The sequence below is a fragment of the Pezoporus flaviventris genome, unplaced genomic scaffold (genome assembly GCF_033815535.1).
Source record: "Pezoporus flaviventris isolate CSIRO_AGI_PZ_B2104156 unplaced genomic scaffold, CSIRO_AGI_Pfla_v1 ptg000066l, whole genome shotgun sequence".
Lineage (NCBI taxonomy): Eukaryota > Metazoa > Chordata > Aves > Psittaciformes > Psittacidae > Pezoporus > Pezoporus flaviventris.
Window position 1 is genome coordinate 6,650,341 of NW_026892614.1, and position 18,896 is coordinate 6,669,236.

Here is an 18,896-nt window from a genome sequence, read left to right on the forward strand (position 1 = left end):
CCCAGCCTTCCCCACTGTGCACGGGAATGCTCAGGGCAGCACACTCGGGGCCACAATGCTCCTAAGAAATTTCTTTCACCATCCCTTAGTTTTATAAGGAAAAATGCATTCCCCTTGTCTCTGGAAGAAAAAACACAGCGGGCATTTTTCACTCAAGCCTCTGGAGGCTATGTATGTGGATGATACCAGAACTGACTGTAAAGTGATTCAAAAAGCAGCACTTTTCTGACTTTTTTGCAGTGTCCTTTTGTTTTGCCAAAAGAGAAGTGTCCTCTTCTGGTAAGCTTTTAAAATAATAGCTCATTCCTTTTTTCCCCCCTTTTGCAATATTGTTTTTCTGCTTGGTTTCCCCCCATCATTCATTCACATTTTAGTTTTCATTTATCTCTGAGGAACATTTATGTCTAGGTGCAGCTCCCTCGGAGAGACCCTTCCTCAGGACAGCTCTGAGTATTGCTGCTTTGCTAGAAAGACCTCTCTTACATGGAGCTGATAACCCAGCCTTCATCCCCACTGGCAGCCTGCTGGGAAAATTAATCCCTTATACCCAGGATTCTTGTAATTTAATTATTTTTGTATTGTTCAAGTGCTTTCTCCACAAGCTGACTTCCCGTAAACATGCACTATACCGCTGTGGTAATACACAAATGGCTTAATCATGCATCTGACAGTTTCTTCTGTGAAACACATTTTCTGCACCTAAATCGTCAGACAGGCCACTTACTGACACCAGAATTTAGATATCTAATCTCTTCTGACAACCTAAACCAGAACTAAACGTTGCTCACTGGGAGGTGAACTGGAGAACAATGGCACTTGCCAGCCCTCATTCCCATCTTTGTGTGCCACACACACTTCAGCCTTTGCCTGGCGTTAGTCCATGCTTCAGATGAGAGGTCACTCAAGGCAACAGAAAACAGGCTCCAGGCAACATAGAACATTTGTAGCTATTGTTTTAAAGTGCATGTTTTACATAATACATTTACGAAAAGGCAAAAGACCCCAATTTTGTCCCCTGAGTGGCTGTCTTTAGCAAAAGCACTCATCTGGCAGCTGCACTCCTGCTCCCATTAGACTCCTGGAACACAAAGCCTCTTATGCTTGGCCAAAAGCTCTGACTGTTTCTGCAGAAATACCAAACTACAGTGTGTCCTGGAACCACAAATACTGAGGAGTTCTCCCTACGTAGGTAGAGTGCTCAAATGGCTTGGGCTCAAGAATATCTGGTTTATACTCTTGATGGTGTCACTGACTGACTGATGAACTTCAGCAAGTTACCATTCTTGAGGTTGTTTTACTTTCTATTTCTTGTCTCTGGAAATGGTCTTGAAGGCTAGGATTTGTTTTCATAGTACTTGGCAAAACTGTCCCCAAACCCAGCCTGTTGGATGTTCTAGGGAGACAGAGTTATTCTAATATTGCAGAATATTGTAAAGACATGTAAGATATCCAAATGCACTGAAACGGACCTTAAGTAGATACCACTCTGATAATTCATCACAGAAAAAGGCTAACACATGTCACACATTGAACCTTAGGATCATTTGCTGACAGGAGAGGAACTGCCTGCTTGTACTGGATTCACTTGTCAAATTAACAAAATCCTTTTAAATGCAAATCACCACAGGGTCTCATTTAAACCTAAGCACAGTCCATAAAGCCTCATATCCTCTCTTCTGCTACCTCTTGGGTCCACTTGAACTGGTCTAATTTCTCAGGGCATGCTTTTCTAGAGAATTCTCCTCTCAAACCCAACACTGCTGTACCTGCATGAGTAACGTGATGTAGGAAGTACAAACATCTACTACTTATTCAGGGCCAGGTCCTGCTGGTTCCTCATAAGTAGTACCACACTCCTTGAGTAAATGCATTGATGGCCACTGAGCTGGTCAAGAGTATGCCATTACCCACTACAAACTGTGACCACTGTGGGAGCAAAATCAGCAGGCAGACACCAAGAAGTGCCTAGTGCTAACACCTGGAAAAGGAAGACATTCAGGTCTGGTTCTGGTTCTGGTTCCCACAAGTTATAAATCCCTTTCCAATGAACTTGTCTTTAGAGCTGTAAGTGAAAAATGTAAAAGAAAAAGACACAGTTTTAAGAAGTTCATTAAATTAGCTCCTTTGCATATTCAGGAAAGAACAGACTGACCTTAACTGATACAATGTTTGGAATATTCCCACCACCATGGTGTTCAGCTGGGTGCTAAGCCTCTCTCCCCAACAGGGTCAGTGGAGACATCAGCTCCTCCAGGCAGTGATTCACAGCACCCAAGCTGGAAGCCTACAATTCCACACAGGAGGTAGGAATGCTAGAAAGTACACCCTAGTGAGCCCACATCCATCCATTAATGGCATATGCATTGCTTATGGCCAGGTGAGATACAGCTGGATTTGGGCACTCTGACCTGCAGTGTCACTCCCAGAACCTGAGTTATCCTACTTGAGTACTTCTCCTCTCAGCTCCTGCATCACAGGCACTTGCCAAGTTGCTTTCCAGTCTACTTGCCTACTTTTCCCAAATGACTCCCACCTCCCTGGCAAGAAACCAGCTTGCAAATGATTTGGAAATCTGCCTCTGCCAAAATAGTATCTCTGCTGTTTGACCAGAAAATCTGTGTTTCAGATGTCTGCAGGAACAGAAAACCTGTCCTTTCACTAGTTGCAAACTTGAAAGGAGTTCAAGTAGAGGAAACCAAGAGAACGTTGTTCACAGTGGATTTCTAGAGATGTGGGAAGCTGGCTCTGGCAGGCCTCCAGACAATTTTAAAATACCAGCGGATACCACTCTTGGGATAAAAAGCTGGTTTGGAGGCATTAAAATACATTTGCACCTGTGGTCGTGCTGATCTAAATCCTCTCTTTTCTCTGCTGGGAATTTATAACTGGCACTCTGGTAGTAAACAGGAAAATGTGTGTTTCAGCACTGAACACACTAATACTGCCTTCTGTGCAGCGGATGAAACTTTAGCTTTGCATGCAACCTCGCACACTGAGCAATGTTTCTAGGGGTCTTAACTGAGCTATGTTGGGCAGTCCTCTTACATGTGATAGAACTGCAGCTCCACAGCCAGCTAGCTGGAGCCCGAGCCCAAGTGGCTGTTAGCATATCTGTAGAGAAAGTCATAAACAGCAAAACGTGGTGACTGTCTCAAAACTGAGATGGATGCCCTGGAGCTGATAACCCTGGGCTGAACTCAGGCTTGGCAACTGGTGCATCGCTGCACATCAAGTGGCAAAAGTCTCCCTGATCTCAGCAAGGCTCTGGTTTCACCCGCATTTTCTCTGTTCAGATATATTAGTGGCCTGTAGCCAGTGATTTTCAGCACTGTTCCTAACCAGCATCCAACCATGTGTTAGCCATAGCAACTTAGGCAAGCTTCTTTTCATAAAGCAATACTCTGACTGAATATTCAGTCTGAGTCCATTTCTGACTGAGATGCTGTTTCACAGGCATTTCAGAATTTCTCCTCTTCCTACTCTTGGGCTCTTAATGCATTACGTACAAGGGGGGGTAGAAGAGACTGACTTTGTACCCTTATGTCTTTCCCTTTTTATTAGTTATCAGAGTAATGCTTTCTGGTCTGGTTTAACTCAAGTAAGGACTTGACAGTCCTGCAGTCCAGCTGATAGTATCTGCCCTTCTGGCAGGATGGAGGCAAACCCACACAGCTCTTCTTCCCTCAGCATCCCATGACAGCAAAACCTTGCACCATTTGGTCTCATTTGATTAACTTACAGCTTGCATTGGTTTTCTCTTGTTCATGTGCCAAGAACAACCTCTGAAGAGTTTCCTGATGCCTTGAAAATGGGTGTCAGCCTTTGCCCTCCACTTGGAGGATTTGAGCTTAAGGCTCTCTGGAATGCTGCAGTTGGGATTTTGCCACCCTGGGAGGTGCAAGCCTGTACCCTACATACTTCTGTTATGCACCTAGCCACCATGCAGCCTACAATCTCAGGTGGTGAATATAAGACAGTGAAGGAAATAAAACTAACAGTTTCATGCTTTTTAAAGCAGGCGAAGTCAGAAGAGATCATAAGAGAGCTAATTTCCATGCTTCAGCAGGTCATGGAGGAGGCAAATACATGGGTGACTTCCTTGTACCCCCTGGGAGAGAAGAAAGGGCCAGCTCCTGCACTAGGGCAGGGGGACTGTGGCGGGATTGCCTTGCTCGGAAGGTCAGCCCAGGTCAGATGAGGAGCTCCATATGAGGTTCAATGAGAGTAGGTAACAGTGGACAACTCTGCATGTTCAGGGCATCATCCTTGCTCTGAGCATGGTGCTATATTCCATGAAGCAGGGTAATGATAGCAGTGAGTCTCCTGGGACTCTGCTGGCCAGGGCTCTGTTCAAACCCAGTCTGTCTCTGACTTATCCCAGGCTGGATGAATGACTCATGCCCAGAAAGGTTACCAAGAAAAAATTTACTAACTTGGCTTCCTTTATGAGATAAGGTGGGTTCTGATATTGCCACAAACTTACCCAGTTGTCTAAATTTCTTCTGTTCTTGTAATCCAGACATTGTCTGGTTATATCTCACTAACCATTATCATTAATTTTCAAACAATGTTCAGTGAAACCAATCCACACTACCAAGCCCTGGCTTTATGGCAGCTGGTGCCATAGTACCATGTTCCCCCAGTTTCTCTAGCTGTGAGCACAACTTGTCTGGGGTCTTACTGACACTGTGTCTTTGCTGCTGCTCAGGGAACATGACAAGCTTTTCGTCAGTCCCAGCCATCCCTGCTCCCCTGGGTGAACCAGTGACTGGGAACTGTGTAAAATGGAATTTCAGTAATTGAAAGGAATGGTCTTGATTATGCCCTGAGCAATTAGTGGGTGACAGAAAGATCTTCACCACTGCAGCAGGACTGGCATCCCTCAGAAAGGCAGTGAGCGTGCGATGGCTCCTGATTAAAGCACCATGCTTACTCTACTGAACACACTTTTGTCTGGGGTTTTCTGCTGCGCTTAGGCTTTGAGAGGAGGAACAGCCACAAGGGATGACTCAGACTGGGCAATGACTCAGAGTGGAGTTGGCTCACAGGCCAGCTGCAGCCTGACAGCACAGGGCTGGCGAGTGGCAAGGCTGGAAGGCTCTCAGCATGCTCTTTTCACTAGCAACCCCAACAAAGGATGCAGTGACTTCTCCTTGGCAGCTTTTAGCACATTCTCTGCCAAAAAATGTCCCAAGTGTTTACCTGATTCCATCTGACTTATTCTTCCCTCTACATGAGTGACCAGGCTTAGCCTTGGGATTGCAGGTAAGGGCTCAATCCCTGACTTTATGTGGTAGCATCAAAGCCTACTGCAAATGCCTGTCCTAATGCATCTGACACTATATTTACCTTGTTTCATGTACGTATCACACTAGGGACTCATCAGTCCTGAGGCTGATTAATGCACCATGGTGGCCATCCCATGACTCCTGATCAAGGGATCTCTGTGGGACTTGGAAGGAACTCATGTAGAGGCTTCCTCCAGCCTGGAGAACTGCTTCACTTTAGCAGCTGATCCTTGCAAGAAGCAGCTCTTGGTACCACCCTCCAGCCAGAGCTCTGGTAGGGAAGCTGTTGTGAGATCCAGGTGCACACTCACTCTACTGAAGGGGATGCAATGCCCTCCCTGTCCTGCTGGAGACAGTTCTTCTGTATGAAAACATGTTGCCCAGCTGCTACCATGGGAAATGGCAGGAAGAGCTAAGAAACATATTCAGAAGAGCTCAAAGAGTAAAGCAAACTCCTTCACCTGGGAAAAAAAAAAACATGCACCCAAGATAGGACACAGATTTATTTCCTCTCTCTTTCCTGAGTTGAGGAAGATAATAGAAGCAAAGATACATTATTCTGAGTGGAAATGTTGGAAGCAAAGTTGTTTTGGACTTGCTCCTTTCTGAGGAGCAAGAAGGTAAGAGGACAGATGGCTGGAAGAACAGCTCATCAATAGCACACTGCTTGAGTCAGGCCAGCTCTGGAACCCTTTGGTATTGCCTTTTATTTCTCTTCACCGGAAAGATTTCTCAATTGCAGCAACGTGTGTTTGGTGATGTCTTTGTCTCTCACTCTGAGAAGATGCTGACAGTCTCATTTCCTACCAACTGCAATGCTGCAATTGCTTAATGTAGAGTGTTGTTATGAGTTTTTCAGAAAGAGTATTACCTCCCATTCAAAAGATTTTATGAAAATATTACGATTCTTTTATTGCTATAGCCATAAACATCAGACGCTGCACAAATTTCAGTCCAAACAGCCTAAAACCTTATTTACTTCAATAAAATTACAATGTCTAATTTGTATCTTTCCTTTTGAGAGTGTGTTCACACCTGCAGGGAATTACCTGTTTTCAGATAAAATTAATTATTACCAGTAAATGAGTATTATTTTGACTTACACTAACAGTTGCTAATAATGCAGGATGGGGAGGGAGAGGAACACATGTCTGTACCAGCTGTTGTTTCACTCCTGTCTAAACAGCATGAAGAAGTTACTGGCAATCGTTGCAAAAAGATTTCCTTTCTTCCTCTTTGAGTACAACAGCTGCTGCCTCTGGCAAGTATAACTTTTGCCCTATTGATGCTCATCCCATACAGAATTTTATAACAGACCAAACATAAAACCTACAAACAACAAACTGGTAAAAGCTGTACAATGAATCAAACTAATGTTTCATGTTTGGCACCCAAGTGAGAAAAAAGAACAATCTGGCCACATGAAGATGTAATGGCCCTGGAACCAGACCTGTCCCTTTCACTAATGTGGGAAAAAGGGCAGCAGCAGAAGAAATTATCGCCACTTGTCACTCAATGGTGAGCTGCCTCAGATTTGCTACAAGTCCTTTACTGTTGCTCTATCAACAGCTGTGCTCCTTCTACCTCTGGGCAGCAAAACACTTTCTTCATAGAAACTATTTATTTGTCCTACTTTGAGACACGAGAAAATGCCTTACCTTGGGACAATTAAATGGCATGTTGGGGCTCCTCTGCTTGGGGCTGCTTGCCTGCTCTGCTCTCTGCAGACACTTCTGTCTGGTTCAGAAATACAACTTGTCCTTACCTGAGCTGATGAAGTGGATGGAAGCACATCATTTTGGTGGTGCACACAGCTTTTTCTCATAATTGTTCAATGTCACGGCCATGAGGAGAGTTTACTTAGGGGAAGCTCTGTCAAGGCAGCCTGGATAGTGCAGCAAGCAACAACCCATGTTGCACTACTAGAGGGCAGCTAAACCTTTGCTAAGCAAACCCAATCCCTATTATTATGAATCACAGAAAAAAAATCACCTTCTTAGTACAGGCAACCCCCAAGTCCTGATTTTTCATCTTTTTTTTCATTCAAGCTGCTCAGTTACTGTCTCAGCATCACTTCTGATTACCCTCAGTCTGTGGGGTTAAAACATGTGGGGTTTAAGACCATATGTAACCTTCACAGCATAATTCCTTGTTTCTCTCCTCTTCATTCTAAGGACCTTACCTTTGTCCCTCTGCCTGTCTTACTGGTACATCGCACTATATCCTCGTACTGTCCAAAAAGGCTTCAGGCTGAGGTGAAGCCATTTGGATCAGCTCACTGCAAAATAGTCTTGAAAGAGATTGACTAGTATTAAGGACTTTGAATTCCCATATTAAAAATCCAATGGGTTAAACCACAACAGAACTCCTAAGTACAAAATTCTAAGTGCTTGCCCAGAGATCCAGTGTATCAGTCTCCAGCGTTAAGTTTCTTGAGTTACAGCAGCACTTTTTTTCTGGCAGACCTAATGGACAACATAGACAAAGCAAATTCTAGACCTAATCCTCCTTCACAGGGAGCTGATTTTGATTAATAAAGTGGAAGGTGCAGAGCAGCCAGAATCTATCACATATGCAAGGAGCTAAAATAACTATGATACTTTTGGACAAACCACATTCACTCAGAAGAGCAAGGGGCTGGAAAGGAGGATTCCCATGGTTTAACTCCAGCTGAAGTGAGAGGCACTCAGCTAGCATGTATACTATAGCAGTATAATTCATCATTCAACCAAAAGTCAAGATCTTGATGTGGGAATGACTAGGTAAAATGCAGTGATTTGCTCTCAGGCAGAAAAGAGGGATTAGAATATTGAATTAACCTCTTATAGTTTGAAAAATACATGCATCTTTATTCTAAAAAGCCAGAGCCAAACCACAGTGATTACTTTTCGGCATAATTCTCTGTTGAAATCAAGGGCAAATGTGGACTAGAAGTCAATGGTGCTATCTGACCCTTCAGTAGGTCCTCACATGCTCTTAGCTTTACAGAATGTAAGGAAGGTGATGTTAATCACCCAGCATGAGCACCTGCTGCTAGAGCTGTTCCATGGCTGAAGTGTTGCTCAGCCAGGGGCCAGCAATTCCTCCAAAGTATATTTAATTTAGCAGTGTAATTTTGTGAGCATACGTCTTGAGAAGCAGCAGCCACTGGTATGAATAAATACACCTCCTACCCAGTTTGAAACAGGTCTACTTGAACTAGTGATGGCAAGAACGGGGATATCCGCCTAGCATTTCTAGCCCAGTATTTGATCTTTTGCATGAGTTTTAGCAAGACATTTCTCATTACAGCCATTTCCCTTTCAGTTTGTCAAGTCAGAAGCACTTTCTAAGACAGGCTGAATATAATCCTGTTTTTATGAAGCCTAAATAGAACAGGTCTCTGATCTCAGCCTGCACATCCAGACCAAAACTTTGAACTTACTTTTTTAAAAGAAGGGCTCAGCAGCATGTTTGCCAAAAGCAGCAGAGCTGAGAGCACACTGAAGTGACTGGGAGGCTGCAAAAAGTTTGAGTCCTCCTCTGCAACTGCGGGGCAACTCACATGGCGAAACCAGGCAAAACTTGCTTTCAGTTCAATCCTTCACCACAACCCACTCAGTGACTGGTGCTGATTTAGACACTTGTGTAATACAAATGATTTTAAGTGAAATCATACAACTTGCTCACTACCAGTTGTGGATCTTACAACTGGCGATGTGTCTAACAGGACACAGGTACTGGCTTTTCTTCCTTGCTCTGGAAATCCCTTCCAGCCTTTAAATATTCAGTCCTTTTCCAAATCCTATGAAATTCTGGATGGCAACGACCCTTCCCTAGAAGAAGCTAATACCATATAGTCACCTGGCACCAATGTGCCAGCCACAGTGCTGCAGTATGGCCAAACCCATGCAGATGTGCTGCATGTGGTGGCACCCAGGAGGAGGAGCTGGCTTTGCTGGAGGCGTTGGTGGCAGAGGGACAGCATCCAGCCCTGTGTCCCTCTTGACCTATTAAAATAATTCCTAGATTCAACCACTGTTTGAAGCTTAGAGTGCAAGGAAAGGGCAAAGAAACAGGAAAATAAACTACTACTTTGTCAGCATTTTTTTCAAGGAACCCTGTATTTTTCCCCCTGGATGATGCTAAAAGCTGTAGAACCTCTGGAAGAAACATTTGCTAAAATAAGGAAAAAATTAGTAAATATACCTGTTTGTTTTCTCACTTAAAAGAAATATTTCCCTACAAACAGCAAAGGAACAGCAATATCCGGTGTTTGTTTTTCCTGAAAGCTGCACTTGACTTGTTTAATAATCATAACACAAGCTGCTGGTGTAGTTTCTAATGGAGATGGGGAGACAAACCAGTCTACTCCTGCCTCAGGTGATGTGTTGCAACAGAGTTGCTGCTACATAGAAGCTGGGGCTCTCAGGCAGGGAAAAGACCCCTCCTCAGAAAGCCCCTGGGAGCCCCAGCAAAAGAAGTGAAGTCTGAGGCAGGTCAGGTAGTGCCAGCACTGGGAGCTGCCCCAGCTATGCCAGGGCCATGATCCCAGCACAAACCTATGCATGCAGGCAGGAGCAGCCAGGCAGGAGGGTGAAGTGTGGGGGAAAACCTTGGAGCGCAGGTGGGCATTGCCCCATGCCTGAGGCTGCCCAGGCAGGCCATCAAGCTAGTGGCACTCAGTTCATTTCAACTGCACCACTTCCAGGAAAATATTTTCTAGCTTTGAAATGATGGAGTAGGAGAAGCTAAAAAGCTAAAAGGACTATTTATTTACAGTGAATCTTTGCTCCAGCAGCTAATGAGCAGAGTCAGCAGACTGAGTGATGTCTCCTCTAGGTTGTTCACACCAGAGGTCACACAGTAGCTCTTTCAAGGGCCCTGGCTTTGTGTTAGCTGTCTCTGTATGCAAGAGGATGGATAACCTTTACTTTTCAGTACTCGTGGGCTGACCCCCCCCCAAGGTGCTGATCGCTTTCTGAAAGGCATCAAGCATCCAGTGACAAATGAGAAGTCTCAGCACCTCTTAAGAGGTGATCAGCATCTGGCAGAATAAAAGGCTGCAGGGCTGAACTACCCAGACAGCCCGCCCAGCAATAAATTAGACATCGCAGTTCCTGTGCTGGCAAAGGTATTAGTCACTCGCACTCAGCAGTGCTTCTCACACAGCTGGGCACATTGACATTAAACCTTACTTGCATGGGGAAATGGCTCTTTCTTTCAAATATTTTCAAAAGCCAGTCTGATTCATTTTCCTTTTTTCAGGTTGTATTTTCCATCATTCAGGTTTTTGTTACAGAAGTTTGCATTTGTTTGCTTCCTAGTTTTCTAGTTCACAACTTTTGGTATTTTGACCTAAGGTCACACACGGAGACTATAATCATCAAAGAAAATGCCTAATATCAACAATCGCAAATTGACCCCTTCCCAGCTCGAGTTGTACTAAATTAGGGCACTCCAAATTTGAGCATGGTATAAACCATCTTACACACGCAGTATTTGAACTGTAGTCAGCAGGGTGATTTTGGTGCCAGTGGAACAACAGCCCTCGATTATTGGACTGCTTTTTTTTTTAGACCTCAGAAAGCATTTGCAGGCTAGTCTGCAGCACCTCAGCATGGCAACCCACTGCTCAGTTCCAGTGTACTGCTTGTTGCTATTGTGCTGCCTACACCGAATTCAAAAATCCCTCTGCACCAGAAATCATGGGAAAACTGTATTTCAAAGCTGTATTTTAAGCCTTACTCTTTGGAATTAATTTCTCTTTTTTTTTTTTTTTCCCAAATGTGCAAACTCATTGTTCTATTGTTTAAATAGGAAAGGTGATGGGGGTTTGTCAGAGCCATCAAAGGGACCGGAAATGCAACCTCAGATCTGAATAAATTATCCTTTTTATGTCATGGGAAAAAAAGTGATTTTGTGCTAATGACCATCGAGATTTATCAGCAAAACCGTAGGCATAAAACGCACTGCACTTGAACAGGACAATTAATTCAGCCACACTGCACACGTGCTATGCAGGGACTTCTATTCCTCCCCTATGTAAAGAAGTATCTGCTGTTTACACCATTCACTATAAACACCAATTTTCTCAAGACGTGCAATGCAGACCAAGTGCTACTGCCAGCATGTGAATATCCCACTTTGCTGACTTGTGGGTACTTTCGTTGTGACCTTCATCAGGGTCATCAGTTACCAAAAAGGCAAGTGAAATGCTGCTGAAGAACTTAGGAATTTCTTATGCGCTTGGTTAATGAAAAAAAGAAAAGAAACAGACTGCCTGCTCTGAATTAACTGGTGTAAGGTATATCCACCTTACCACAGCTTAACCTTTGTTTTGATATGTTGGTCATTTTAGGCCCACTGAAGCAACCACCTACCTTTACCTGCAAGAACTTGAAAAGAAAAACAAAACGAAGTGTAAACAAATGTGGGCCATGAGCTTCCCTATAAAGAACTGTGATGTATAATTATATGAGACTCCTGCATGTGGGATGAGTTATTTTGCCTTTCATTCCATGACCAGTACGGATAATTGGAAGGTCTTGGAGTAGTCTAACAAGTACAACTTATGGGCAAAGCTTGCTTTAAGGTGATTTAATTGTCTGTCCACTGAACAAGGTATAGAAGCAGCAGCTTCCCAAACCTTGATGAACAGAGCGATTCTTCCCAGCTATCAGTAGCTATCTAAAAGGGAAGCACCCTTCCCTGCAATTTGACTAGGTTCCCTCTAATGTTAGAGGGAGACCCAGGCACCCCAGAGGGATATTCATGCTGACCCACCCAAGTGCCTCTCCTGCAATGAAGGTCTTCTGAAGTGCATACTCTTTCCTCCAGTTACAGAGGGAGTCCACTTGTCTTAATTTATTGGCAGTGGTGCTTTAGTTGGGAGGATGTAAGGTCCAGGGCACTGCAGGATTCTAAGTGAGGGAAATCTGACTTATGGATCAGTCAGCGTAGCTGAGAAAAAAAAACCTCTTTTGGGCACATTTAAATCAGATACTCATCTTTCACATAGCTAAAGTTAGATGAAATAAATCTTGTCATAATGACCAGTTAGTTTGTTAGAAGCAATCATCTCCCTTGAAGGTAAATCTGCATTCCTTCTCAGCTTTGCTATTGGCAGAATATTTATTTTGGGTTAACATGAAGGTTATTGCATTCTAAGGAAACGTGTATACTTGAGGAGAACAAACCTGCTTATGTGCCCAATGTAAAATATTTTAAATCCCTCCTTTCCTCACTTCTAAGTGACTACTTTTTGCAGATTTTAAGTAGATGACATGGTATCCCTAAATTATGAAATTAAAAGCCTGAATGGCATTTGTCAAGCTACTAATATCCTACAAAGGTTCCTACCTCCCTAAATCCAGACTTTACAGTGTTTGTCTTCTTTCTCCTGCTCAGAAACACAGGTATGCAAACTGTTAGAGCAAAGAGGTCTTTTCAGCCACAGCTCACATCACGCCTGCTAATGACAGCACTTCCCTAACTGCCTCACACAGAGCAGAGGAGTGACAGAGGATCATTTCCAGAAAACACCTCCCTGTCCCAAGCTGATTTACAGGAAGAAAAGTCACATTTAAAATCAGTAAGAGAAAGATGTCTATGCTTCAAACGATTACCCCAATGAGGAAAACCATCACCACCACCAAAAACCTCCAAAACTTTGTAATATATAACTTTGAAATGCATAAAATGCACTTGGCATAGCTCTGAACTCAAGATGTAACATTTTCTATAGATGAAGCTGAGATGTGACCAATACAGCCTGCTGCTAAAGAAAACAGTTTTCAAGGTCTCTTAAGGTCACTTTTTCTGCTGGAACTGAAATGCAGATGCTTCTCTCCTTTTTTTTCCCCTTTATTTTTATGGTTGCATGACTCTTCAGAAATTGCAGCTCCAAACACTCTTTAATCTTCTCTTTCTCTTGGACATTCTAGAATGCCCCTCTTTATATTAAATTATTGACGCTCTAGTGGAGAATGGAAGAGATCCCATTATACTATTTTTTGTTCATTAAGGTTCTAATAACTTTGGTTTTGATATTGAAAAACACTAATTAATGCTCTTAATGTGTAGTGTTAGTAATGCCCTTCAACTGAATTTATACAATTTAAAGGAAAAAAAGAAATATATAGTAGAATAAAAGGCTGAGAAAATGTATAAATTATGTAAGTGTAAAAAAATGCAGAGAACAAATTCCTAGGATCTCATAACCGGGCATTCTGAATCCAGGAAACTAAATTTGAGTGGTTTTAAAAACACGAAACAGTCTAAATACAAAAAATCTCAGTTGAAACAACTCACAATGAAGCCTCTCAAAGAGCCCAAGCTTCTGTCGGTTGTGTTTGAGGCTTTCTAATATTTGGCGTTAAAGCTACGGGTTATTTTTTTTAAATAGATTCCTCCTATGTAATTACTGAAAAGCAGTATTTAATTCTTTTTTTTAAACTTGTATACTTGAAATTACATATTTGACTAAGTGTAACCACATCTCCGAGCATCCTGTATTTATAAATAATCATGTGCTTGAATATAATTATTACACCACTGCAGTATTTTCCTTTTTGTGCCACCTTTATCTCCCTGATGTATCCTTACAGTCTGAACTTCATTTTAACACAGAGCTTTCTTCACTTTAGGATTTGATTAATTTTGGTACAGCTTACCAAAAATTTCAGGCTGTGAGCACCAACTGAGAAGTGCTTGTACAGGATGTTACTGTAAGCTCTTCACAATGATTTGGAAAAAATAGTATCAAAAATGCATCACTTCCATTTTAGCTTGTTGAGGCAGATTCACACATACTCAAATGTAACACAAAGGCAAAAATGGATGCTGACTGGATATACGGGAGCGACAGCCAGACTGCAGTGCCAGGTGTTGCCCAAAGCAGCAGACCATGCTAGCAAGTCTCACCCATAATTAGATATTGACTTATTGACTTGGAAGGAAGGTTGTGCTGACCAGGACATCACAGGAAAGCCTGAACCCCACCTCCAACTCTGTGTAATTCACAAGAGCTTTGGGGCTCTTCCCGCAGGTCTCCCAAAGGGGAAGGTCAGCCTCAGTGCAGAAGGCAGGGGTGATGGAGCCCTTCCCCAAACCCAGCACTGTGCTCCAGATTTCCCTGGGAAGGGGGTATCACTGAGGCTAGGTACCCCAACAAGGTATTGATGCATAAGGTGCATCAGGACCCCGTGCCCAGGCACTGGCAGAGTTAGTGCCTCGGTCTCAGGGGCCCCATTTCAGAGTTGCTGTGCTGCTGCAGCTGTGACTCCACTTGCTCCTTACCCAGCCCTAAGAATTACATTTGGCTATCATTAACTTAGCTAAATAAGAACATTAGCTTTCAAATATAGCTTGTCCACATCTTGTAGCAGGATGATTTTTCCAGTTTAGCTGAACATTTTCAATTTGTATGCAACTTGCATACAATTTCAGTTGCAGCATCTTCCCCCCTTCCTTCCTTCCTAATCCCAACCGCAAACATAAACTCAGCTGCTGAGCAACTTAAAGACCCAGTGCTCTATTCAGATTATTCCCTCAAGGTGAGATCAACCTGACCAAAAATAAAAGGGTACAGTATAGGTGTGTCCATCTGCAACATCGTCTAGACTCCTTTTACAGTGAATCCTATAGGATGTATCTAAAGCAGGTCAGATGAATGGCACCCAGGAAAAACCTGTTTCCCCCCTCTACCTCACCAGGCTCTGATGCTGGTGACTGCACTGCAGACACTTAAAACTGGGTAAGAAGAATAGCAGACCTTCTTTCCAAACACAGGCTTGCCCACCTCTCTGAGGCCTGCTCAGATAAGCCTTGCTGTCAATTCAAGCTCAAGTTCGCCTAAACCAGACCACTTCATCATGCAGCTCTTCAGTTGCTGTTTAGGCCAGTGTTCACTTATGCCTACAACTGGGGGCACATCTTTGGTCCAGACCTCTCTCTGTATCCTTATTCAGGTTATGTCTGAGCCTTGCAAGGTTTGCTCTATAAATAATTCCTGACACAAAGCCTTTCTGTCTCTATCCACACAGCTAAGGCTCTCTTCCAAGCTGTTGCTACTCTGAATCATGCTTATTGCTTGTCCTGCCCTTAATAAACACAGTCCTGTCCTGCAGATAAACACTCCAAATGCCACAGCAAAGGATATGACTCTAGCTGGTCCTCTGGTGCTGTCATGCCTGTCTTTGCATTTCTTCCCTAGCTTGCTACTCTGTCACATCAGATGAGACACTTGTCCTCAGTTTCAAGTCCTTCCATAGCCTATGCCAGCTCTGCCTGTCTTGGACACAGCCTCTCACACATGACAGAGCCAACCCTGCCATCACCCATCAGTGGGTGGTATCACCCACTTGGTATGTTCTCATACACAGTCCTGCCAGTGGCGTGCTGCCCAGCTTGTCTGGAAGGAGCTGCTGCACACAGCTGCAAAAGTAATGCACCTTAAAAATTCCCCTTTTCCTTGCTAGAAGCTCTTCAGAAGTCAGGCTTCCTTTTGCGAAGCCAAATAGCGTCTCACTGATGCCTTGTGACTGACTGTGTGCACAACCTCCCCCATTAGGTCCGGAATTGTCCCATGCAACTTCATTGCCTTGCATGTTGGGCTTCTTGTCCACAACCGGTGCCCTCATATGGTACAAATTAATAGATCTAAAGTGGCAACAGCAGTCACCAAGTCACAATCAACATTTGCATAATAATTTAAAGAATGGTTGACTTACTAAGAGGCACAGATGTAGTTTAGAGGTAATGCATGCTGTTAGGAGTGCTGGGAGAAACTGAATGTGTTTGTCACTCCTTTGATGATCCTCCCACTTAGAAGCATTGCAGGTTTGTTTATTAATATCTGAAAATGTCTACTATAAAGACAGAGACTTTTAAAATGCAGAGGGACTGGTGGGTGGGGAAGCAAGCAGGAGGTGAAGAAAGAGGTAGGTGCCTGCTGGTCATCTTTGAATCATGTGCCTTAGATGATTTGTGTAGACTATATTCTAGAATGTTCAGTGGACATGTTTTATATTGAGGGTATTTTGTTCTGAATTTTGTGTTAAATAAATTCGTGTCCTTGAAGAAACTCTGAGTCTTACATGGGAGTCCTTGCTGTAATGGGAAACAAATTAGTCCTTGCTTACAAGAAGCCATGGTTCTGAAAGAGTATATAGAAATCTCAAGTAGGACCATTTAGTGTTATTACCCAGGTTGGTTTTTTGTTTTGGTTTGGTTTTGGGTTTTTTCTTTCCAGTAAAGCTTTTTGAGCATGTTATTGCTGTGTTGCAGGTTTAAACATGCATCTCAAAGTTTAGCTGCTTTGCTCAAAAATCAATTAAATTCATTATGAATGTGCTGGACAGGTCTAGAATGCAAGAACTGGCTTGTTCTCTGATTTTCACGCTTATCATTTGTAGGGTATTTTAGGACATACATGTGGGATTGTGGAGAGAGAAGGTATGTATTAAACTTCTGGAGTGACAATAGCTCTGGTATTTTCTGGACAATTTGTAAATTGAAATGAAAACTATCTTGGATCTGATGTGCAATGAACCTCTTTGTGAAGGATACTATGTGGGTTGGAGAAAAAAACAGCATGAAAGTGTAAATTCTGTTAAAATGTCAAAGACCAAATTTTATCCTTTTGCTTTTAAAGATAAAAACAGAAGACAGTTCCTTAATTTAAACTGAAGGATGAGAAGAAATTATGCTGCAGGCATACTGTAAATTCAGTAAGCTTTACTTAACTTGTAATAACAGCTCTTTTTCTTTTATTCACATAAAAGAAAGTACGTGACTGCCATTTAAGCATGTTAGTGACTGTGTTATCCTCTGTTGAAGCTGGGATGGTTAATGGATTTCTTTTATTGAAGATAAATATAAAAGAAATTAAGCTCTTTTGGCATCTGAAATAAAAGGGATACCATATTCTAACAGGCATGGACAGATGGATTAAAAACTGTCTTCTGCAATGTTGATGGAGATCTGAACACACATGATAAAAAAGAACAAATTGGCTAGTGCTTAGGTAACTGGAGAAAAAGATGGGCTCCTAGTGGCAACTGTTAGTTAGAAAGGGGGTTGAAAATATCTTCTGTCATCTAATTCTTGCTTGCTAAAAGAAAGTATGATTTTGCTCATTCTTTGCACATAAACAATGTTGCACATGAGATATATCAGCCTGTTATCACCATCACATCCTAACTGAAACAACATCCAGAACATCAGAAGTCACAAACTAGGATTCAGCAAAGAGTAATTCAGAAGTACAGTGATACTTCTCTCTCCTAACTTTGCTGATGTTCAAGAGGCAAAACCTGAAAGGATGTGTGTCTTGCCAAGGTGATGGTGATGCACCTTATGTTGTAAAGTAAATGGGAAGAAGATAACAAATCAGCTTGGCAAATCAATAAAAAAACCTATTATCATGCTGGTTGTAAAATAATCATTTTGTATAGGTAAGTACCTCCAACTGCCTAGAGGTGAATGCATAAAATAATCATGGTTTCTATTTGTAAAGAAATGCTTATTTATTCTGTCATGTGGGTATTTTTTTAGGCTATAATTTTTAAGTATTTTTAATTGCCAGTATAATTTTATTAAAGTCTAGCTACATTTCTGCTTCCTTGCTATTTAGACCTTTGCAGTCAAGTAGGAAAAACTGCAATAAACTAGGCACAGGGAACCAAGCATACCTGGAAACCTGTATATTTACAAAATGTACAAAGTCTTCTTCTCATTGGCACTTATTTCATGAGCAAATACTCCTGGCATATACCTGATATGGACTGCTGAAAGATGTTGCCACAGAGCCACTGCCTTTTCAGACACTTCACATGCTGGTACCAGGCTCAAGCTTCACCAAAGTACGGTTGCATCTCCTCATGAGATTTCACTGGCACTGCCAATATTGCAGTTGTTGCTGGAACAGCTGTGCTGGCAAGAGTCTGTACTGAGGTGTAAGAAAAGACAAACAAAGCCTGCAAGCTACTACTGAGGAGTTCCATTTCCAGGCTGAGCTTGCTGAGAGGAGACCCCAGCTGCGAGGGACACTTCCCCTGCCAGCGGGACCTGACACCTTAGGGAGGGCTGAGCTCTTTTGAAACACATTTTCAGCATCCACCGAGAGCCCGAAGCAGGACAGGCAGCCCCTGCGCCCAGAGGGGCACGCAGGATGAGCGAAGACACCGTCCACCTGCCATAGTGTGCTCCCCCTTGACGGGAGAGGGGTGCAGGCCCGGCCCCTCAGTATGAGGTGCTGTGGGCCAAGAGTGGGCTCTGCAGAGCGCGTGGTTTTGTCGTGGATACGATGTGCTTCCTGAGAGCTCTAAGATCGCCTCCTTCTAGAACCCCGGCGGTAGGAGCACGCCTGATGGGGTAGCCCAGGAACTACAGTTCCCGGCATGTCCCGCGCGAAGCCGGCCCGCACCGGAACAGGAAGCGGCGGCGGCGCGGCACGCTGGGACATGCAGTCCGACGCTGGCCGCCGCCCAAGGGCTCGTACCCCGCGACTTTGAAAACTCCCGCGGCTGCCTTCGCAGCTCTCGCGAGAACTCCGTCCCCAGCCCCGCCCCCCGCGCGGCGGGTGAGCGACCGAGGTGGGTTCCGCGCGCGGGGGGAGGGGCGCTT

General features: G+C 43.4%; 1 protein-coding gene across 3 annotated transcripts in view; it reads left to right on the top strand.

The window, feature by feature from the left end:
* The first annotated feature begins 18,735 nt into the window (after positions 1-18,735).
* AHCTF1 (AT-hook containing transcription factor 1) overlaps positions 18,736-18,896 on the top strand; it is a 43,895-nt gene continuing 43,734 nt past the window's right edge. For 2 of the 3 annotated variants that reach the window (XM_061471106.1, XM_061471112.1), the window contains exon 1: positions 18,736-18,865. The gene's annotated coding sequence lies outside the window, so the exon portion shown is untranslated. The remainder of the gene's footprint in view (positions 18,866-18,896) is intronic. The other variant, XM_061471110.1, reaches the window with a different exon arrangement.